A 23,891-nucleotide genomic window follows, 5' to 3' on the forward strand; every position below is an offset into this window, starting at 1 on the left:
CCTCCCCACCGCCGCCGCCGCGCCTCAGGCCGAGGCCGGGCCGAGGCGGCCGGGCGTCCGGGCCGCGCTGCGCGGGGCGCGCTTTGTGCGGGCGGGCGGGTGGCGAGGGGCGCGCGCGGGCGGGGCGGGGGCTCGGGGAGGGCCGTCGCCCGGCGCGCCGCGACCCCGGGCCTCGGGCCGCGACCGGGAGCTCCGCGGGAGGGGCGGAGGACAAAAGGGAAAGTGGGGCGAGCCCGCCAAGTTGGCGGCGCGGGCGACGCGAAGCCGTGCGCTCCCGGCGCCGCTCCTGCGCCCGCTGACCTTTCACTTTGTTCCGGAGAGGATGGCTGGGTCTTGAAGGAAAAGTTGGCCGGGCCGGCGCTCTTCTCCCCGGACAAAGCTGCCGGCTCCGTGGCTGTCAGAAGTACGGTCGCACGACTTCGGTTTATTTCCAGGCAGACCGCTCACGCGGGCTTTGGATGTAAAAAGTTGCCCTCCCTTTGTTAATGTTTCTGGCCTCCCCTTTGCTCGCTCTCGGGAATAGTTTTCCCTGGCTCGTGGCAGCAGAGAAAGCAAACTCTTGTAAGATGGGCCACTAGCTTCCCGCAGAAGGGAGAAGCCGGAGGGAGGCGGTGTGCCTGGGGAAAGGCAGGAACGGCGTTCTCCGGGCTGACACGGGGGACCAGTTTTGAAGAAAGTGATGACCTAGTAGTTTTTCTGTGGATTTACTCCAGGTTTTCTGTGTAGTAATAACCGCGGGGACTTCTAAAGATCAGGAAGCCACGGTGTGTGATAAGACCCTGTTACAGTAATCTGGTGTGTAGGACCTGTACTTTTATCCGGGTAATGCACCGTCTTTTAACCTTTCTTTATTTCTTTCTTGCATTTTTGGGGGGTATGGATGTAAGTAAACTGAGAACGTGCAAGGAAATTCTTGAGTTCAACGTGAAGAGTATTTGTTAGCACCTGCAACACTCAAGGAGTGTATTAGGCTGAGCAAAACGGAAAAGGTGAGTTGGAGAAGCGCCAGTCGCTTGTAGGAGAGAAGATGAGCAGCGATCGCGATACCGCTTTCTGAGCGTCTTCTGGGTCCCGGGCACCGCGGGCCCTTAGGTGAGTCCTCCCCTTCACCTTTCTCTGCTCTGTGCAGCAGGTGCTGCCATTTCCTGGTTAAGTGACGTGGGAAACGAGGTTTGGGAGCGATTGGGTGACTCGGCCCAGCCAGTTATCCAGTTAGCAGTTGTTTGGTGTCTGGCACATAGTAGGTTTTTAATTAATAATTGGTGAGCACATTGCCCCAGACGTCACTGATTCCACAGGCAGCCTTGACTGGAGGGCTTGCCCGAGCCGGTGGCAGTGGCAGCCAGTTTCTCCTAAGCCCTTACCTGTGTCCAGCCCTGCTTTAGCTGCATGAACTCCCTCATTAAAGTGTGACAGCCATTTTTGAGGTGGATGCAGTTACATCCCTGTTTGCGCGGTCGGGAACAGGCACTGTGAGGCCCCAGGCTATAGAACTTGCGCAGAAGATGGATGCAGTGGCCTGGCTGAGAGCCCCTTGAGCTCTGTGTGTGGCGGTCACTTGAAGCTGATGAAAGCGCTGGGCTTCGGTGGGTGAGCCTGCCTGTTTATTATGGAGGTGCACGTTACGGCGGGGAGGGACTTCTGGACAGTGGCTAGGCATGGGGTCAAGTGTTGCCACTAAATCACGGAAATGGTCACTGTGTCAGGGTTCTCCAATGGCCAAATGATTAAACCAGAAAGTGGACATTTGAAATTTATCTGGCCGCATATTTACTTTTTCATCTTTCCTCGAGCTAGAAAAAGGTCACCACTTTTTCACACTGAAGAGAGGCCCCCTGTTTTGTGGATTTTTGAAATGCGCTTTTGGAATCTGTCTTCCGTTCTGTGGATTACTGAGTGGGGGCTCCTTCGGTTTAGTGTGTGTTCAGGGTCACCTCAGGCTTTTGACCCAGCAAGATGCTACCTTTCAACAGGAGGGCCTTCCCAGGAAAACTCTGCATTTCTAGCAGGGTGGCTACTGTGTGTCTCTTTTGTGTTTCTTAAGAGACATGCACTGCGCATGGTTGAAAGTCAGGTAGTGTCAGAAGGTGGTAAAGAAGCTGTGTTCTCTCTAGAGGTAGCAGCCCCTTGATTCTCTTCAGCATTTACCTTATGGGGCTTCCCTGGTGGCTCAGCTGGTAAAGAATCTACCTGCAGTGGGGGAGGCTTGGGTTCAAATCCTGGGTTGGGAAGATCCCCTGGAGAAGGGAATGGCCACATACTCCGGTATTTTGGCCTGGAGAATTCTGGTTCGCAGAGACTCGGACACGACTGAGCGACTGTCACTTTCACTTTGTGTTATCAGGCAATACGTTTGTGTTGTCTTATCTTTATTCACCAATTTTAGGGGTTATCCGCTGGCTCCCGCTAAGGTCTCTGTTTTCTTGTCCTCGCTCTTGTTCAGGCGGCGCACAGTTGTGGTTAAACCCGTGTCAGGGTCTTCGTCAGTCTGATCAGGTCAGTGTTGCGCCTTGCTGAGCTGGCTGGTGGACCACACACGATTTGATTTCTTCCCTTGTACAGACATTTTTATTTCCCTGGAATTAATAATCGCTTTATTTTTCATTTGCCTGATTCCCTTTGAATCTCGGAATAATGTTCCTGCACCTTTCATTCTGTAAAGAGCTCCTTAATTCAGTTTTTTACCCCCCAGCCTTGTCAGCTCAGCAGCCGGTGCCGCAGTGCTCCTCAGGCTCCCCAGCCCAGATGGGGGCCTTGTTTTCTGGGCCTGCGTGCTGCCACCCTGGGGCTCTGCCCGCTTCCTTGCCTCTCACACTCCCTGTGTACTCACTTTTTTGGGGTGGTGGTAAACAGTCTTCAGTAGCTTCCCAGTAGTTTGCTGGGACCGAGACTTTGGGACTTGCATGTCTGAAAATGTTTTCATTCTCCTGCCACACTTAAAGAATAAGTTTGGCTGGACTTGGCATTTCAGTGTCTTATAGTCTTTGTTGTTGCTATTGAGAGCTCTGTCGTTTGATTCTTTTTTTGTTTTTTGGCTGCACTGTATGGCTTGTGGGATTTTAGTTCCCCAACCAGGAATTGAACCCAGGTCCTCCACAATGAGAGCATGGAGTCCTAACTGCTGGACTGCCAGGGAACTCGCCGGCCGGATTATTAATCGTTTGTAAGCATATTCCCACATCAAACTTTTAGGATCTTTGCGTCCTTGATTTTCCTAATTTTCATGAAATGCCTTTGTGTGGTGCTTTCTCATTTATCCTACAGGGTACTAAGTAGCCCTGGAATCTGGGGATTGAGGTCCTTAAATTTATAGGGAGTTTTTCTATTACGTGTTTGAGATAGTTCTCTACCAGTTTCTCTTTTTCCAGTTTCTTTGAATGTTGGACTTCCTGTACTTAATATTCTAATTTTAAAAGTCTTTTCATCTTATCTTTATCTTTTTGGTCTTTTTGAGAGTATATTTGATAATTTTGCAATTTGTTAAGAAATTTTAACTTCTTTCATATTACCATGTTCTTTACTGTTTTTTTTTGTTCTTTACTGTTTTTTTTTGTTCCTTTTAAAATGCCTCCTGTTCTTGTTTTATGTATACCGCATCTCTGCTTATCTCTTAATTTCAGTTTTTAAAACTGTAAGTTAAAATTTTGAAAACTAAAAAAAATTCTTGTTTCCTGCACACTTTCTGTTTCCTGCACATTCCTTTTTGCTGTTACATCTTTCGGTTTCTCTCTCTCATGCTGGAGACCCTTCTTCCAGTGTCTGGTGCTCCTTGACTGTTTATTCATCCTTATGAATAAAATGCTAAAAATGGAAAACTGAGTGTACTGGGGGGCTTGGTTCTTTGTTGCTTTCACTGGAGGGTGATGACTAACGTTTTTTGTTGGCTCTTCTCCAAATGTTACTGTCCTCTGGTTTAGTTTCCTTAGAGAGGGAGCCTGGCTGGATGGATGTTGGAGCCAGATTAAGGGGCAGGGAGGGCCTTCCCTTTGCTGAATCCCCCTGCTTTCCCTGAGGTGTCCATTGCTGCCTTTCTTTGCACCACTCACCCCAAGTGTGGTACCTTCTGGTGTCTGTAGCTGTGCAGAAGTGCTTGTCTGAGTGTGTGGGGGGCCTGGGGGCCTTCCTTGGAGTTTTGCACCACATCCCTTCTCAGACCCTTTCCATTGTCCCGCCAGTCAGCCTGCTCCTCAGCAGTGACCGCCTTACTTGGTTTCCCCTTCCTCTGCTCTGTGGAGTGATTCATGTTCCTTTCGCCTCCGTCTTCCTATTCATGTTTTGTGTAGCGGTTCCAAGTGTTTCCTAGGTGGAGTGCGCGTTTCTCTTTCCTGTTCTTGTCTTTGGCTGAATTTTGATAAGAGAAGGAGTGCAAAGTCTGTTCTGCATCCAGCAATCAGAAATATTTACAGTAAATCTTGAGAAGTTTCACCCGTACTAACAGCACAGCTATCCTGTGGAAAGGGCTGCCCATCTCAGATCTTCCCATGTAGGTTGTGGTTCTGGATCATCACAGAGGTTGGCAAGGGCAGTACATGTACCCCAGCCCTGAGGCCCAGAAGGACATCTGTGGGTAGCTTAGCTGTTGGAGACCCTACACGTGGTCAGTGCTGCATTAGGGCCAGAGCCCCGCTTCCTGCCTTTGCTTCCTGTTGTATCACAAAACCGGTTTGTATATTTGACCGCATTGTAATTGAGTTCATCTTTTAGAATAATTTAGCTTATGGGAACTGTATTTTGGGCTCTCCTCTTTAGGAACTTTATGTTCTCTGCCATTCATTGGGCTTTCCATGTGAGATGGGCGCTGTTATCTCGGCGAGGGGGTGGTTTGGCCCCAGTTGACCTTGCTCCGCAGCAGACCACACGGGGAGCTGGGGAGTGGGGCCCGGTGGCCCAGGCTTCGCAGGCGCGCCGCAGAGGGCATCAGTCCCTGGGCTGCCCACTCACTGCCCCACTTTACTTCCCTTCTGGTGTTTTTGTTTATTAAAACAGAAACAAAAACTTGTCAGCGGTTTTGGGTTTTAAAGAACAAAAATTGAAGTGGTTCTTTTAACTCTTCGAAGGTAGCATTTCCTATGTCACTTTGCCACTAACATAACTGTCAGTTGATATTTTACTTTAGAACAGTTTTTGGACTGCTTTCTGCATCCCACTTTTAATAGATTTGTAAGTTCTGATCAGGGTGTGTTTAAAGTGCTGTTTCCAAAGGGTCTGTAGGCAGTGTTGAGCCCCTTGTGTTTATGAGGTGCTAGTCTAGATACTATGTAAGAGGATATGCAAGTTTATGAGGTTGGTGTCTGGTTTCACAAAATTTAAGAGTGTAATAGAGCAAATACCAAGCAGGAAATGAGATGGAATCAGTTGAGAGTAAACAAGAACAGGCCTGGCTGCTGTGCTGATTGCTGCAGGCAGACTTGCATTGGGAAAAACTCCTTGAGGAAGATGAGTTCGCCTGAGGTCCTAAGGAGCTAAGACGTGAAATGGAAGGGCAAAGTTCAGTTGTACATTTCAGAAGGAAAAAAAATTAGGCATTTTAGCAAAGTTAGAAAAATACCACTGTAATGGCAAGAAGCAAAGAGGATCTAAAGAACCTCTTGATGTGGGTGAAGGGGGAGAGTGAAAGAGCCAGCTTAAAATGAAACATTAAAAACACTAAGATCATGGCATCCGGCCCCATTCTTTCTTGGCAAATAGAAGGGGAAAAGGTGGAAGTAGTGACAGATTTCCTCTTCTTGCACTCAGAATCATTGCAGACGGTGACTGCAGTCATGAAATCAGAAGACGATTGCTTCTTGGCAGGAAAGCTATGACAAACCTAGACAGTGAGTTGAAAAGCAGAGACATTACTCTGCCGAAAAGGTCGGTATAGTTGAGGCTTTGGCCTTCCCAGTGGTCACGTATGGTTGTGAGAGCTGGACTGTAAAGAAGGCAGAACGCCAAAGAATTAATGCCTTTGAACTGTGGTACTAGAGGACTCCTGAAGGTTCCTTGGACAGCAAGGAGATCAAACCAGTCAATCTCAAGGGAAATCAACCCTGAGTACTTGTTGGAAGGACTGACGGTGAAGCTGAAGCTCCAGTATTTTGGTCATCTGATGCGAACAGCCATCCCATTGGAAAAGTCCCTGATGCTGGGAAAGATTGAGGGCAGAAGGAGAAGAGGCTGTCAGAGGATGAGATGGCTGGATGGCACCACTGATGCAAGGGACATGAACTTGGGCAAACTTCAGGAGATGGTGAGGGACAGGGAGGCCTCGTGTGCTGCAGTATCTGGGGTTGCAAAAAGTCTGACACGACTGGGCGACTCAGCAACAGTAGCAGCTACAAGAAGAGTTGAAACCTAGAAACATAAGAATGCCGAATACTTGTCATCTGTTTATTGCTGATCTGAGCGTGCAAGTTTGTTCCTCAGGTGGTGGTGGTCAGTGACTGTGTGTTGTGTGCACTTTTCTTTCACAGATATCTCATGTGCGTGTGTCTTTTAACGTTTTCGGTAGCCAGGTGGTGTTTGTTTTATAGACGTCCCAGCTTCCTCGGTTATGAGCCGGGTGAATCTGGAGCCTTTGTACACAGTGATATTACTGGTCAGAGTGGGCGAGCGGCCTGAGCTGAAGCCGGACAGGTCACGGAGCTGGGTCACGGAGGGCCTTGTCACTGTGGTGACGTGTTGGTGGTCTCCTGAGTGCTGTAGACATCAGCGGGAATTGTTTTAGGAATTCACATTTTAAAAAGATGACCCTGGCTGCTGTGTGAAGAGTGGCTGGGTGAAAGCTGGAGGGGAGCAGGGGGCCAGTGAGCACGCTTGGCCCTGTGGTAGGTGGAATCCAGGCACACGTGTTTGAGTTTGTTTTGAGTAGATGAGTTAGTTTCATGGTTCAGATTCTAGAAATGTGGAGTGAGACATCCCCCTCTTTCACCCCGCAGGTACTTGGTTCTTCTCTTGGCAGGCTACCAGCATTGTAAGTGTTGTGTATGCAGACACGCACATGCAGATACCTTGGAACTCCTACTGTGGACCTTTTTCCGACCTGCTCAGATGTAGACGTGGTGGGCAGACACACCCCTTGTTCCTGTCCCCCGAGTCAGCTGTTGCCTCCTCATGACTGCTTTCCAGTCCACCCTTAAGTGTTTTTAAGCGGTTCTTAGATGTATTTCACATGTGAATATTTCAGTTAGTGTGAGTATTTCTTTCAGTCAGTAAACATTCAGTCACTGTTCAGATTTCTTATTCCAAGTCAGGAACAAAATCTGCTCTCCTCCTTGCCCTTGGTAGGCACCTGCTAATTCTCAGCACATTGATTCCCATGTCGCTGGTTTTCTCTTGCAGTTAAGTTTTGAAGAGATTGGTGTATTTGTCCCAGAGTTTCCCATAGCGTTAACTTTGCTGATCCCATCCTGTGATGTTGTTTAGCACGTCCCTTTGTGCTCGGTGCTCCCTGCCGCTGACGCCTCAGGTCGAGCTGCAGCCTTCCCGTAGGACAGCCGCTCGCCGTACGCAGCTCCTCAGCAGGCGAGGCGGGCGGCTGTGCTGGGAGCCCGCTGCAGGCGGAGTGCGTGCTGGATTCCCAAGGCTTGGTGCGAGGGAGAGGGAAGCGCCACACGAATGCTTTAAGCTCATTGTCTGCATGTTGAAGTACACACTTTGGGTATGTTAGGTTAAATAACATTTATTACAAATTATTTGTGTTTCTATTTCCTATTTTTTTCTGGCCACGGTGTGGCATGTAGGATCTGTTTCCTGAGCAGGGATCGAACCTGGGCCCCTGCATTAGGAGCGCAGAGTCTCAGCCACTGCACCACCGTCTGGTCCTAGTCCCCGTGTGCTTTCTGACTGTGTTGTTTAGACACTTCTGGAATGTGCCTGTGTACACTTTTTTCCTGCTGGGGGCGTATTTTATTCCTTTATATGGTAAATAATATTCCATTGTAGGAATATAGTGTGTTTTGTTTATGCATTTATCAGTTGCTCCCGTTTTTTGGCTATGATGACTAGCACTGCTATGAACAGTCATGAACAAGTGTTTGTATGGATGTATGTGTTCATTCTCTGGGGTGTCTGTCGAGGAGCGGAATCGCTGGGCCGGGGTAGCTCTGGTCAGGAACTGCTCGCCTGTGTCCCTGGCAGCTGCAGTGTCTTCCACTCCTGGCAGCAGCAACTGAGACGCCCTGCTTCTCCACGTGCTTGCGGATGCTTGTTGTTAACCGTCTTTGATCACGGCCGTTCTGCTGATTTGGGTTTCTCCGTTTGTGTTCTCTTTCTTATAGAAATGTCTGCAGAAATCCTTTGCCCTTTTCAATTAGATTGTTTCTGTGGTGAGTTGTAAACATTTTCTATATATTGAAGAATATAGATACAAATCCCTTATTGATATATGGTGAGGAAACATTTTCCTCCATTTTGTAGGTATCTTTTCAGTTTCTTGTTAGTGTTCTTTTTGAAACAGCGTTTATTTTTGGATGCGCCGGGTCTTGGTTGCAGCTCACGGGCTTTTCCCTTGTGTGGTGAGCGGGGGCTTCTCTCTGGTGCAGCGTGTGGACTTTTCATCGCGGTGGCTTCTCTCGTTGTGGAGCACAGGCTGTGGGCATGTGGGCTCAGAAGTGTAACTCCTGGGTTTAGTTCCCCTTGGCACATGGAATCTTCCAGGGCCAGGGACCAAACCCACGTGTTCTGCATTGGCAGGTGGACTCCTAATACTGGATCACCAGGGAAGTCCCTTGATAGGGTTCTTTGAAGCACAAATGTTTTTGATTTTGATGAAGATCAGTTTGCCTGTTTTCTTCTTTCGTTGTTTCTCTCTCTGGTGTCATATCTGCGAGTCCATTGCCAGATCCAGTGTTAAGAAGTTAGCACTGTGTTTTCCTCTGAGTTTTATATTATAGTTTTAACTCTTAAATTTTCGTCTGGGGTCCATTTTGACTTATATTTTGTGTATGGTGTGAGGTAGCATGTCCAACCTTATTCTTTGCTAGTGGAGATGCAGTTGTCCTAGAACTGTTGGTTTAAATCCTGCCTCCAGGATTGTCTGGACACCTTTGCTGTAAATCGATGGACCACAGATGCTGGGACTCATTTCTGGACTGAGCTGTACATTGGTTTGTGTGTTAGTACCACACTGTCTTGAATACCGTACCTGGAATTGTGGGTCCACCAGCTTCGTTCTTGTTCCTCTGGGTCCCTTGCAATTCCATGTCAGTTTTAGGGCTAGCTTGTCCACAGATGCCAGAACCTTTGACTGTGAGGATCACAATAAACTGTTAAAAATTCTGAAAGAGATGGGAATACCAGACTACCTGACCTGCCTCTTGAGAAACCTATATGCAGGTCAGGAAGCAACAGTTAGAACTGGACATGGAGCAACAGACTGGTTCCAAATAGGAAAAGGAGTACGTCAAGGCTGTATATTGTCACCCTGCTTATTTAACTCAAATGCAGAGCACATCATGAGAAACGCTGGGCTGGAGGAAGTACATGCTGGAATCAAGACTGCCGGGAGAAATATCAATAACCTCAGATACGGAGATGATACCACCCTTATGGCAGAAAGTGAAGAAGAACTAAAGAGCCTCTTGATGAAAGTGAAAGAGGAGAGTGAAAAGGTTGGCTTAAAGCTTAACATTCAGAAAACTAAGATCATGGCATCTGGTCCATCACTTCATGGCAAATAGATGGGGATAAAGTGGAAACAGTGGCTGACTTTATTTTTCAGGGCTCCAAAATCACTCCAGATGGTGAATGCAGCCATGAAATTAAAAGACACTTACTCCTTGGAAGGAAAGTTATGACCAACCTAGACTGCATATTAAAAAGCAGAGACGTTACTTTGCCAACAAAGGTCTGTCTAGTCAAGGCTATGGTTTTTCCAGTAGTCATGTATGGATGTGAGAGTTGGACTGTAAAGAAAGCTGAGCGCCAAAGAATTGATGCTTTTGAACTGTGTGGTGTTGGAGAAGACTCTTGAGAGTCCCTTGGACTGCGAGGAGATCCAACCAGTCCATCCTAAAGGAGATCAGTCCTGGGTGTTCTTTGGAAAGACCGATGTTGAAGGTGAAACTCCAGTATTTTGGCCACCTGATGCGAAGAGCTGACTTGTTGGAAAAGACCCTGATGCTGGGAACGATTGAGGGCAGGAGGAGAAGGGGACGATAGAGGATGAGATGGTTGGATGGCATCACCGACTTGATGGACGTGGGTTTGGGTGAACTCCGGGAGTTGGTGATGGACAGGGAGGCCTGGCGTGCTGTGGTTCATGGGGTCGCAAAGAGTCGGACACGACTGAGCAACTGAACTGAACTGTCCACAGATGGAGAAAGCCTTCTGTGATTTTTGTAGGGATTGCCTTGATTTTGTGGTTCACGTTAGGGAGTATTACCATCGTAATAATACTTAGTCTAATAGTCCATGAACACAGGGTGTCTTTCCATCTGCTTATGTCTTTATCTTCTTTCAGTCTTTTTTTTTTCCCTTCAGTCAGGTTAGCTATGTCAGTTTTGTTATCTCTTCAAAGAATCAGCTTTTGGCTTGATGACAATCTCTGATTTTCTTCTCTCGTTTTGTTTGGGGGTAGGTGGGCGGTTGCCGTGCCGTATGTGGGATCCTAGCTCTCCGGCCAGGGACCAAAGCTGTGTCCCGGACAGGGGAAGCTCGGGGTCCCTACTAGCGGACTGCCAGGAAACCCAATCTGTTTTGCTAGTCTCTTTTTAAACTTTTCACTCTAACCTTTGTTACTTCTGCTGCTGCTTTTGGGTTTAGTTTGCACTTCGTGAAATTGTTTTTGTGTGTGTAAAATATGAGGTGTAGGGATGAGGATTCATTATCTCCTATGTGGCTGTGCACTTGAACAGTGTCATTTACTGGAAAGACCACCCTTTGCCCCTTGTACTTCAGGGTCGCTTTGGCAGAAATGAGGAAAAGCACAGATGTGAGGCTCTTGAAGACTCTCCCATAGTAGCTCCTTTCTGCCCTCTGCCATGTTCACCACTTCAGGGTTGAAAGTGTGTCCCCCGACGCAGGCTGGGTCCCCCCTTGTAACGGGGCCAGAGGCAGGGAAGGTGGATGGGCAGCTCGTGGCATGCTGACCGCTGGTACACGGCGCAGTCCCTGTCATCCACTCCCCGCCATGTGGGACAGCCCTCTCCTCGGGGTCTGTGGTGACTGCACGTGCCAGGTGCCTGGCTCAGAGCAGGTGTGTGGATGGTCACAGCCCCTCCTCTGGTCCCTCCACACGCGCCGCTTGCTTTCCTGCGGCATGCAGAGCCCAGTGCTTGGGTTGAGGGGTGTTCTGGCGCAGAGACAGCGGTGGGAGAAGCGCCCTGGCCTCAGGGTGCCCATAGGAGGGGCGGTAGGTTTGGGGGGGGGCTTTGGGGTGTGGGAATTTTCGCAGTGGATGTCTGCTTGGTGGGCCCAGTGGACGGTGGGGCAGCTTGGCCCATCTCAGGGGCCAGCAGTGGTGGAGTTGCTGTTTTCTGGAAGTGAGTCTTGTGTGATCGGGTGGGTCCTGCTGTTGGGTCTGCAAGGGTCCTCTTGGTCACGTGAATGAACTTTGACTTTTTCAAAAGGTTTTAGTTGGGATGGAGCAGGGCACACATTTTGGCAATGTCTCGCGTTGCGTTTCCAGTGTGCATTACGAATTCAGCCTCTACTGAGTTGCTCCATGGGCTTTTCCACTCTGTCCTGACGGCTCCTCCGTCAGATGGGGCCACTGTCTCCACTTCACAGAGGAGTCTTGTCTGTGCTGCTTGCCAGATGCTGTGGAGTTTGATCAAAAGTCAGTAAATGGTGAGACCTCTTTGAAGGACAGAGGAGCAGTTCAACTCAAGTTTCCTATCCACACACTGTCTTAGCCGCCCCCTGGGATGGTGGGGGCACCGTCCGCGCTGTGTGTTGCTGCACGCGGGGCAGGCCTGGGCCCCCTCATGGGGTAAGGGCCTGCACGCGCACCCCGACCTTGCTGCGCCCATGCCTGTCCCCTTGTGTCTGGCTCTGTGTCTTGGCCTGCCAGCCGTGAGCTGTCTGAGCGTCGTGCAGAGCGCTCCCGGTACTTGGTGCATTGGACACAGGCTTCTCCTTTATCCGCATCTGTTATGTTTCTGGTTCTCTTGTTTCAGATCTTGTACTTTTGCCCTGTAACATCTGTGTGGAGGAAATGGGTGGCTCTCGTCTCCTTGTCTCACTCCTTTCTGGGGTGCAGAAGCTTCTGCAGAGCGCCCACCGTGAGAAGGTGGCCTGAGTCTCCGCTCAAGGAGCCCAGTTGGTGGTGGACAGGGCTGTGACTGCAGTCACGGTGCCTCCTGCGCGTGCTCGGCCTTGGCTCTTTGTGGGGAGGTGGGATGGCAGTGCCCCTGGGCCCTTGCAGCGGCCTGGGCAGAGCCCTGTTTGAGGGTGTGGTCCGCCCCTGTGGCCACTCTGCTCTCCTGTCGCGTGTGGGCCGCTGTGTGGACCGCCTTCCCCGGTCTGCGGTCAGACCTCTTCCTCCAGGTGTGCATCTGTTTCTTTAGGTTTTGTCTCTCATCACTCGTCGTGTTGAACTGAGGTTTAGGGTGGACCCCCCTCCTGGGTCAGAGCCCTGGCTTATGTGGCGCTCCTCATGGACGCGGGCATCCGAGGACGGAGCGGCACGGCGGGTGTTCCAGAGGGTCAGGGGCAGGAGTCATGTACATCCTCCGTCCAGGGGTGCTGCATGCTGTGGTGAGCAAGGACTTTGCTGGGAGGTGTCGTTTGGACAGGACCTGAAAGAATCCATGTTTGCTGGGCGGAGAGCCAGGGGTCTGAGAGCCTCTTGAGGGCCAGACCAGGACTGCGTCCAGCCCCCGGTGGGGAGGCTCCCTGTCTCTGAAGTGTGGTGGAAGCCGGGCACCCGAGGGTCTCATGGGGTCCCTGTGCTCGGGAGCCGGGGACTCAGCAGGACGGCGGGGTGAGGGGAGAACACACCTGACCTCTCCCACTGCCCACGGGAAGGCAGGGGCCCTTCTATCCGCCCCGAGGCTTCAGGGACTGGTCAGCAGAAGGGAGGACGGACGGAGGCAGGCTGGGCGTTGTGGACCAGGTCCGCCTACCCGCCTCGTGTCTTAGGATGGACTGTGAAGCCGTGGAATGCTGCCTGTCTGGTGTGTGAACACGCCGTGGATTTCACAGGGCACAGAAGCTGTGTTGGTAGCTTTGATGCTGTAGGGATTGCCTTGTCCTGATTTGTTTTAACTTACAAGTTAAGTGAGTGCAGACTCTTGGGTGCTCCAGTGGAGGTAGAAGTTTTTGGCGTGGATTTGAAGATCGAGGTCAGAGCTTCTAGATCCCGACATTCAGGAGCGAGTGTGGACTGTTCGCGGATGTGTTAAGGGACTCGGCACACTAGCCGCCCTCGTGGGTTTGCCTGCGTCCTCCCTGGAGCGCTGCTGGCGTGCTCTCGCTGCTTGCTCCGTGCTCTTTGCCACATCCAGGCGGTGAACACTTTGCAGGCAGCACCGCCATCTGTTCGCTCCAGTGCGGACGGCACGTGAGGAGCTTAGCACTTTTGGGCAGCGGGCCCTTCCCTGTATCGGCAGCTGTGAGCTCCGGACGGGACCCGTTGTTCACCATCCTGATGGCTTTGGTAGCCGGATGTTCTCTGGAGGGGCCTTGCAGGGGCCTTGGAGCACAGAGACGCCGGGAGGCCGGGGCAGTCCTGGGGAGCCTGGGGCGTGCGGGGGTGGGGGGCGCAGCACAGCCAGGAGACGCTGGAGGCGGCTGGTGAGCGTTGGGGCTCAGGCGAGGGTGGGAACAGCTGAGGTGCTAAGAATAGGCCTGACTGTGTGCGTCTGAAGGAAGAGCAAGCAGGGAGGCGTGGAGGGAGTGAGCACCCTCGGGAGCGCAGTGTCGTTTCTTGAGACGGGAGGGCCAGCTGCCTGGTGGGTCTTGAGAGGGGGAAGGTTGGACAGGGGACGGTGGTCCACGGAGTCCAGGAGAGAGGCTGGCCTGCTGCAGAGGAGGGTGTGGGGTGTGGGGCCCAGGTCCCCGGGGCCAGCGGCGGGGCCGGGCAGCCAGGGCGGGGGCCCGAGCGGCCGCGGGTGTGCCGGATGCCCAGAGCTCCGGGGTGCATAGGGTGGCGCGGCTGTGTGCCGCCTGTACGTGGCAGGTGCTGTCTCGCGCTCCAGATGTCCGGGGACTCCGCCACGGGACTGGGGGCGTTGGAGCCTCTTCTGCCCATCTGGGAAGGTGCTGTGCAGGGCGTCCAAGGTCAAGAAGAAATTGCAGAGGGTACTTTGGAGATGCCAGTGGGAAGAGCCACCTTCCACCCTGGTGCTGGAACACACAGAGAAGCTGAGTCGCCAGGATGAAACCGAATCTGTGCCAGGGTGGAGCGCGGGGGCTGCCGTGGGTGGGCAGGGGTCCTGCTGACCCCAGCGCCAGCCCCACCGGGGGTCAGTGCACTTTGCCGTCTGGTTTTGAGAATCCAGCAAGACGCTGTGTGGGAGTAGCGGGAGGAGTCGGGAGCAGTTGGGCGGTTATCAGCGTGTATGACTTTATACCTCGTGTGAGTGCCGTGTGCAGGGCACAGCTCAGCACGGCGCAGGGCGGTCGGGGTTCTCGTCCTTGTCCCAAGGGCACTGGCAAGCTTTGGGAGGCGGCGGCGTGGTCAGGTGTGTGTGCTGGGAAGGTCTCCCGGCCACTGTGTGCGGAGGGGCTTATGGAGCGGCCGCGGTGGTGGGGGCGGCAGTCCTGGGGAGACACAGAGGCCCCCCCCTGTGAGAGCTGATTCCATGGGTGCTGAGGAGGCTGAGGATGGTTCCTGGGCCCCGGGCCTGAGCCGGACGCTGGCTTCCGCTTGAGCACCAGACTGGAGGGTGGTGCCAGTCGTTGAAACAGGCACAGACGGGGCTGAGGTCAGCTCCAGGCACGGTTCGTTTTGGAGGTTGGAATGGTTGGATAGTAAATATTTTAGGCTTTGTGCACTATGAAGTAAAATCAAAGATAATTTCGTAGTTTTTTATTGACAAAAGTCAAAATACAATATTGACGATTGCTTTTTTCTGCCTCCCTGGTGATACAGATCTACCCCCAGAAGAGCGGCCGTTCTGGACGGGCGTTTTACCCGCTTGGGTTTGGAGTTGGTTTCCTGTCCTCAGGATCTATTGGAAATGTTCATCTGCTGATGCTGAACTTGATCAAAGATCAGTTTTCTGTCCCTCATTTTTGAAAATGTCTCCATGCTGATAGGTTTTGCCAAATGCCACAATCAGTCCAGAAACATGATCTTTTTGAACTTACAGTATTATTTGTATACCATAAACTTCACATTTGTAAAGTGTACTGTTTAGTATTTTTTTCCCTGCTTTTCGCAGCTATCACTGCTAATTCCAGAACGTTTCTGTCACCCTGAAAAGAAACCCTGTACCCATTAGCTGTCCTTTCCTCTTCCCTTTCCGCAGTCCTGGCGACTGCTGCTCCCCTTCTGTCCTCGTGGCTTTGCCGGTTCTGGTTGTTTCATAGAAATGGGGCACACGTGCATTTCCTGTTCCCTTTCCGCAGTCCTGCTGAGTGCTGCTCCCCCTTCTGTCCTCGTGGCTTTTCCGGTTCTGGTTGTTTCATAGAAATGGGGCACACGTGCATTTCCTGTTCCCTTTCCGCAGTCCTGGCGACTGCCGCTCCCCTTTCTGTCCTCGTGGCTTTGCCGGTTCTGGCTGTTTCATAGAAATGGGGCACACGTGCATTTCCTGTTCCCTTTCCGCAGTCCTGGCGACTGCTGCTCCCCCTTCTGTCCTCGTGGCTTTGCCGGTTCTGGTTGTTTCATAGAAATGGGGCACACATGCATTTCCTGTTCCCTTTCCACAGTCCTGGCGACTGCTGCTCTCCCTTCTGTCCTCGTGGCTTTGCCGGTTCTGGCTGTTTCATAGAAATGGGGCACACGTGCATTTCCTGTTCCCTTTCCGCAGTCCTGGCGACTGCTGCTCCCCTTTCTGTCCTCGTGGCTTTGCCGGTTCTGGCTGTTTCATAGAAATGGGGCACACGTGCTTGTGTTCAGTCCCTCAGTCGTGCCCGACTCTGTGCGGCCCCGTGGACTGCAGCCCGCCAGGCTCCTCTGTCCCTGGGGGTTCTCCAGGCAAGAACACTGGAGTGGGTCGCCATGCCTCCCTCTAGGGGATCTTCCCAACCCAGGGATTAAACCCAGGTCTCCCTCATTGAAGGCGAATTCTTTACTGTCTGAGCTGTCAGGGAAGCCCATGAATACTGGAGCGGGTAGCCTATTCCTTCTCCAGGCGATCTTGTCGACCCAGGAACTGAACCGGGGTCTCCACATTGCAGGCAGATTCTTTACAAGCTGAGCTACCAGGGAATTTATAAATGGAATCATAAATAAATGTCTTTTGTGATTGTCTTTCCTCGTTTAGCACAGGGGCGTTCACGTTGCAGGCTGTGTCAGCACCGGATGGTGTCTTGATGGCCAAGGAAAGGTGCGTTGTGTGGATGTAGCATGTGTTGTTTCTCTTCTTCAGTAGGTGGACTTTGGGTTTGACTGCACTTTTTGGCTGCTCTGCATATCTGAATACAAGTTTCTCTGCGGTGGACCTCTTCATTCAGCTCTCTTGGGTGTGTACCAAGCGCTGGAGTTGCTGGGTCAGACGGTAACTCAGTGTTTACCTGTTTGACTGCACTTCTTACATTCCCACCAGCGGTGGGTGAATCCAGGTTTTCCACATCCTTGCCTTCACATCCTGTGCCCACTTTCAATATGGTTTAATTACTGAGTTGTAAGAGATTTTCTGTATTCTGACCCAAGTCTCTTACTAGGTAATATGATTTGCAGGAAAAAACTTCTTTCCATTCTATGGTTGTCTTTAACTTTATGATTTTTTTTGGTGTCCTTGGAAGCACAAAAGTTTTAAATTTTGACAAGTCCAGTTAAAATTTTTTTCTCCTTTGGTCGCTTGAACGTTTGGTGCCATATAACTGCATAGTCTATGTCATGCAGTTTGTTTCTTTCTGAAGGTTTTGTAACACTGAGGTCTTCGCTCTGAGGTGCTGCTGGTATTTGATGGGAGGCAGGAGCACAGCTTGGTTCCTGTGTTTGGGCCTCTCCCGCTGGTCCGCCGCTGTTTACTGATGACTCTTCTTTCCCCATTGAATTGTGAAGGCATCCTTGTTGAAAATCAGTTGACCACAAATGTGACAGTTTATTTCTGGATTCTCAGATCTAGTTTGTATAGCTGTATGTCTGTCCTGCCGGTACCATCTTGTCTTCACTTCTCTACTCATGTAATAAGTAAAACAAATGGGAAAGTGTGAGTCCTCTGATGTAGTTCTTCTTTTTCAAGATCTTTTCAGGCTTATCTAGACTCCTGCTTCCTTATGAATTTTAGGAGCAGGTTGATACTTGCAGAAGAGACTTCTGGGACTGTGATCGGGATTGTGTTGACTGTAGATCATTTTGGGGTGTGTCCCTCTGAAGTCTTCCAATCCATGAATTCGGGTGATGTTTCCATTTGTTAAGTCTTTAATTTCTTTTTTATAAAGAAACAATTTTACTTATTTCCGTATTTTGGCTGTGCTGGATCTCCGTTGCGGCCTTGGCCTTTCTCCAGCCGTGGCGAGCGGCGCTGCCCTGGTTTCGGCGCGCGGACTTCTTGCTGCTTCCCTCGCTGCAGAGCATGGGCTGCAGACCTCGGGCTCAGGGGTCGTGGCACGTGGGATTCGTCACCCTGAGGCTCGTGGGGTCTTCAGGACCGGGGAGGGGGCTTGCGTACCCACTGGGCCTCAGGGGAGTTCTCCCGCTTTCCTGCTTGATTTTAGTATTTGAATCTTCTTGCTTTCTTGGTCAGTCTAGTCAGAGGTTTGAGTTAAGTTGAAGATGCGAGGAAGTAACTTTTGATGTTATTGATTCCTGATTGTTTTTCTGTTCCCTATTTTCTTTTCTTTTTTTTTTTCCATTTATTTTTATTAGTTGGAGGCTAATTACTTTACATCATTACAGTAGTTTTTGTCATACATTGAAATGAATTAGCCATGGATTTACATGTATTCCCCACTCTGGTCTTTTATTTCCTTCCTTTTGCTTGTTTTGGGGTTCGTTTTCTTTTTTCTAGTTTCTTAAGGTGGAAGCTTAGGCTCTTGGCATAAGTTCTTTTCTGATACAGGGGTTTAAAACGGTTCCATTTCCCTCAAAGTGTTTCTTTCCTGTGTTATTGGGTTGAGTTATGTTTCCTCAAAAGGTATACTGAAGTCCTGATTTCCCAGTATCTTAGAATGTGACCTTGTTTGGAAATAAGGTCATAGCAAATGAATTCGGATGAGGCTGGACTCGAGTAGGGTGGGCCCAGGTGTCAGTGTAACTGGTGTCAGCCTCGGAGGAGAGGATCTCGCGAGCACAGACCTGCACAGGGTGAGGACCAGGTGGGCAGTCCCTGGAGGAAGGCGACTGTCTGCCTGGAGTGCCTAGGATCTCTGGCAGGCAGGAGGCAGCTCCCTTGGAGTCATCAGCGCCAGAGCGGCCCATGGGCTTCTGGCCTCCAGACCGTGAGACAGCGGTCTCTCGTGTTGTGATCAACCCAGTTTATGGGGTTCGGTTGTGGCAGCCCTAGGAAATAAGCAAGACGTTTCCTGTGAGTTTTGATACGTTCTGGTTTTTTTGTAGCTCAAAATATGTCCTCTTTTCTTTGACCCGTGGGTTATTTAGAATTGCAGTGTTTAACTTCTCAGTGTTTAGGTATTTCCAGGACTACCCTGATTTCTTGATTTCTAGTTCCATTATGGTCAGAGGACATCCTTTAATAGCAGTGTGTTTAAATTTGCTAGGTTCTTTTAATGGCTCAGAGTCTGTCCTGTCCTTTCTCAGAGCGGGGCCTGCGCCATCCAGGCGGCTGTGCCTGGTGGGTCAGGCGGGCGTGCCCCCAGTCTCCAGTCTTCCGACCCTTCCTCCCCACCCCCTCTTTTGTTCTTTAGTGATTCTGTCGGTTGCTGACAGGGTTTTGGAATCGCCAGCTGTTCTTGCTGGCTTTTCTTTTCCTTTCCGTTTTGTAGGTTTTGCATCACGTATTTTGAGACTCTGTTGTTCAGTTCAGTCACTCAGTTGTGTTCAGCTCTTTTCAGCCCCATGGACTGTAGCACGCCAGGCTTCCCTGTCCATCACCGACTCCTGGAGCTTGCTCAAAACTTATGTCCAAGTCGGTGAGGCCATCCAATCATCTCATCCTCTGTCCTCCCCTTCTCCTCCTGCCCCTCAATCCCTCCCAGCATCTGGGTCTTTTCCAGTGAGTTAGTTCTTTGCGTCAGGTGGCCAAAGTATTGGAGCTTCAGCTTCAGCATCAGTCCTTCCAATGAATATTCAGAACTGATCTCCTTTAGGGTGGACTGGTTGGATCTCCTTGCAGTCCAAGGGACTCTCAAGAGCCTTCTCCAACACCACAGTTCAAAAACATTAGTTCTTCGGTACTCAGCCTTCTTTATGGTCTAACTCTCATCATCCAGGCATGACTACTGGAAAAACCACAGCTTTGACTATACGGACCTTTGTCGGTAATGTCTCTGCTTTTTAAATATGCTGTCTAGGTTGGTCATAGGTTTTCTTCCAAGGAGCAAGTGTCTTTTAATTTCATGGCTGCAGTCAACATCTGCAGTGATTTTGGAGCCCCCCAAAATAAAGTCTGTCACTTTATTTTTGGAAACAAAATGGGAAGTCTGTTTCCATTGTTTCCCCATCTATTTGCCATGAAGTGGTGGGACTGGACTGGATGCCATGATCTTAGTTTTCTGAATGTTGAGTTTTAAGCCCGCTTTTTCACTCTCCTCTTTCACTTTCATCAAGAGGCTCTTTAGTTCATCTTTGCTTTCTGCCGTGAGGGTGGTGTCATCTGCATACCTGAGGTTATTGATATTTCTCCCAGCAATCTTGATTCCAGCTTCATCCAGCCTGGCATTTCACATGGTGTACTCTGCATATAAGTTAAATAAGCATGGTGACAATATACAGCCTTGACATACTCCTTTTCCGATTTGGAACCAGTCCATTGTTCCATGTCCGGTTCAAACTGTTGCTTCTTGACCTGCATACAGATTTCTCAGGAGGCAGGTAAGATGGTGTGGTATTCCCATCTCTTTAAGAATGTTTCACAGTTGTGGTCCACATAGTCAAAGGCTTTAGCATAGTCATTGAAGCAGAAGTAGATGTTTTTCTGGAATTCTCTTGCGTTGTTGTTAGTTATGCATATAATTACGTTGTTATATCTACCTGTTGTTTGTGTGAAATGTCCCTCTTAGTCTCTAGCAGTATTTCTTGTTTTGAAGTCTGTTTTGGGGACTTCCCTGGTGGTCCAGTGGCTGAGACTGTGCTCCCAATGCAGGGGCTTGGGTTCAGTTTCAGGTCAGGGAACTGGATCCCATGTGCAACAACTGAGATCTGGCACAGCCAAATAAATAAATAAATAAATAAACGTTTAAAAAGTTTGTTTAGTACCAGTGTAGCCTCTTAAGTTCTCTTACGGTTTCTATTTACATTGTACACCTTTTTTTCTTGCTTTTACCTTTAATCTCATGGTGTAGTTCAATCTAAGCATGCGGTTGGATCGTTGTTTTTTTAATCTGTTGGATCAGTCTCGGCTTTTTAGTTGAAATATTTAATCCATTTGCATTTGTTATAATTACTGAAAAGGCAGGATTTACACTGTTTGGTATTTGTTTTCTGAATGTCTTACATCTTTTTTTCCTCTTTTCCTCCATTAGTTTCTTTTTTTTGGTTATTTTCCAGTGTACTATTTTAATTCCCTTATTGTCTCACTGTAGTTATTCTTTATTTCCCTGAGGATTATTATTTAATATTTTAACTTATAACAATCTACTTTGTATTATAATAGTGTTATTAAAATATTATATATCAAAAAATTTGCTCCTGGGGTGTGGAGAATGGATCGTTAGGGAATTTGGGATCAACATGTACGTGCTGCTGTATTTAAAATGGATCACCAGTAAGGGCCTGCTGTGTAGCGCCTGAAACTCTGCTCAGTATTATATAACAACCTCATTGGGAAAAGAGTTTGAAAAAGAATAAACACATGTATGTATATAACTGAATCACTTTGTTATACAACTGAAACTAATGATATTGTTAATCAACTGTATTCCAATAAAAAATAAGATACAGAAAAAATGTGCTTCCCTGGTGCCTCACCTGGTAAAGAATCTGCTTGCAATGCGGGAGACCTGGGTTCAATCCCTGGTTTGGGAAGATCTCCTGGAGAAGGGAATGCTACCCACTCCAGTACTCTGGCCTGGAGAATTCCATGGACTATATCGTCCCTGGGTTCCCAAAGAGTCGGATACGACTGAGCGACTTGAAAACTTTCATCACTTTCCTCCAGCTCCATTTCTTCTGTCCTTGTTTTGTTATTGTCATACACATTATATCTTTGTGCATTGTATCCACTTCTGCACAGACTGGCAGTGATTGCTTTATGCAGTTGTCTTTTGAGTCATGTGGGAGAACAAAGAGTTACGCCTTAAAATACCTGTATACTGTCGTTAGTATTTACCTGTGTGGTTGCCTTTTCTGGTGTTCTTTATTTCTTCCGTGTGGATTTGTGTTACTGCCTAAGTCCTTTTGTTTAGTATGAAGGAATTCCTTAATATTTCATGTAGGGTGTGTCTGCTAGTGACAGATTCTCTTTTGTTTGTCTTGGCATGCTTTAGTTTCTCTTTCATTTATGAAGATACTTTGGTGTGTCTAGAAGTCTTGGTTGACAGTCTTTTTCTTTTGATACTTTAAAAGTCATTTCACTGCTTTCTGCCCTTCTGGGTTTTGTTGAGAAATCAGTGGTTAGTCTTGTGGAGGGTCCCTTGTACATAGTAAGTTGCTTCTGTCTTGCTGCATTCAGGGTTCTCTGTCTTGGCTTTCAGCAGTTAGATTATGTGTCTTAAGTGAGGATCTCTTTGAGTTTATCTTATTTAGAGTTTGTTGAGCTTCTCGGAATTTTCTGATTTTTCTGATTGTTGTTTTCCTTTGAGTTGTGAACTTTGTGGTGAGCGTTTTGTCTGTACTGTGCGTTGTCCTCTTTCACCCTGGCTAATGTCTTTGCAAGACACACACAGCGATCGTGGGGTTGGAGCATGGCATTCGGTGTTTGAAGCCGTGCCTCGCCTCGTGTTTCTGTGATGAATTCAGCTGGCGTGGTGACCAGGTGGTGCTCGGTGAGAGGCATTTGCCTGGTGTTGCTGGGCTCTGACTGTGTCATGAAGGCAGCCCTAGATGCGTGTGGACGTAGCAGCCTGGCTGTGCGCTGCTGTGTGCGGGTCCTGGATTTGAGTCTTATGTGGTCTTTACTGCATTTAAGAACACAGAGCCATCCTTGGCGTTCAGGCTCTCCAGAAACAGGTGGTGCGCTGGGGTCTGCCAGCCTCTGGTGGAGCCCCTCTGCTTCCGGGCGCCCTGTCTTTTGTCACAACACTTACTTTATGTTTTGATTACTGGTTTCTTTATGCAAGCTTTCTTTATCATTGTTTCAGTGATGGGGCTGTAAACTTTTTTGAAAGTGGGTCTTTAGGTTTTCTTGGTTTCCCAATACCTTAACTTTACCTAGCACAATTTTAGGTGATTTCTGTTGTATAACAAATATGATAGGAGAAGGAGGTGGAATTGGCCTGTGGATGGATAGATTGAATGAGTTATTTATATATAGGTAAATTTGACCTTGGTGACCGAGGTTGAGTCCTAAAGGCCTCCATAGGAGCCCTGTGTTCAGTCACTTGTTCCTTTGTCTGTTTGTTTCTGTAACAGGCATTTCACGCCTTCTTCGTGCCAGCTTCTGATTGAGGTCAGGTGGGAATGAACGTGGTGCCCTGTCTCTGTCGAGGTCCTTGTGTTCTAGTTTGAGAAAATCTCACAGTTACACAGCTTTATTAGTTTTATTAGTTTTAATAGGTTGCTTTTAACGGAGAGAGAAGGTGTGGAAGCAGCCCTGGGGAGGAACCTGCCCGTCAGGGCGGCTGGAGGAGGCTCCTGGTGCCCCTTCCTGCTGCTGGTGGAGACCCAGCTCTCTGACTCCAGGTGGAGACCCAGCTGTCTGACTCCTGGAGGCAGGTGGAATCTGGGGGTGGGCTGGCTTCTGCACTTGTTCAGGCTGGAGTGGAGAGGTGGCTTCCACCCTCCTTCATGATCCCCAAGTGATGTTTGACCATCTGAAATTGGTCCACCCCAACTGAGATGTCCTTTACATGTGAAGTATACATTGGATTTCAGAGGCTTATTGAGATATTTTGTGCTTTTGCAGGGTACTATTTTTTTTTTTTAGTATTAGTTACATGTTGAACTGGTAACATTTTGGATGTGTATTGGGTTAAATGACATTTATTTAAATTAATTACTCCTCTTTACACTTTTTAACAGGGCTGCTGGAGAATTTAAAGTTATCCTTGTTGGTCCTACTGTGTTACTGTGGACAGTGTTGCCCTGGGCTGAAAATCTTTTTAAGTTTGTCTTGACTCTGGTCCATGTTGGAAAAGAATCCTGCAACCTGTGGGAGAAAGGCGGATCCTCCAGGGAGAGGGCCAGAGAGGAAGGGTTCCGAGTGGAAGGAGGGCCCGCGCGCCTGCCGGTGAGGGGCCCAGTTCAGACAGGACGTGCAGCTGGGACGCGGGCTGGTGCCGCCTGCCTGGGCTGGTGAGTGCCGCGGGGTGCGCGTGGCTCTCCCGTCTGCGCCTGCAGCCCTGCCCCGCGCGTGTGCTGGGGATGGCGGCTTTCGGTCCTGCTTTCTGACTCCAGCACAGAGGGGTCGGGACTGTAGGCATCTCAGCTGCTCTTCAGCCTGAACGCTCATCATCCTGGCTTTGAAAATGAGGGCATTTGTGCACACGTGCTTCTTGTTGTTGTTTAGTCCTTAAGTCATGTCTGACTCTGCAACCCCAGGGCCTGTAGCCCACCAGGCTCCCCGTCCTTCACTGTT

The 23,891-nt window shown here is 49.5% G+C and overlaps 1 protein-coding gene across 2 annotated transcripts in view; it reads left to right on the forward strand.

The window, feature by feature from the left end:
* The window catches only part of EHMT1 (euchromatic histone lysine methyltransferase 1), a 111,445-nt gene that overhangs the window by 224 nt on the left and 87,330 nt on the right, over nucleotides 1–23,891 (forward strand). The window contains exon 1 of one of the 2 annotated variants that reach the window (XM_020888447.2): nucleotides 468–1,092. The exons of the other annotated variant lie outside the window; for it this stretch is intronic. The gene's annotated coding sequence lies outside the window, so the exon portion shown is untranslated. Of the gene's footprint in view, nucleotides 1–467; nucleotides 1,093–23,891 lie in introns of those variants that run through there. 2 annotated transcript variants of the gene reach the window in all.

This window comes from Odocoileus virginianus, chromosome 2 (assembly GCF_023699985.2).
Source record: "Odocoileus virginianus isolate 20LAN1187 ecotype Illinois chromosome 2, Ovbor_1.2, whole genome shotgun sequence".
Taxonomy (NCBI): Eukaryota; Metazoa; Chordata; class Mammalia; order Artiodactyla; family Cervidae; genus Odocoileus; species Odocoileus virginianus.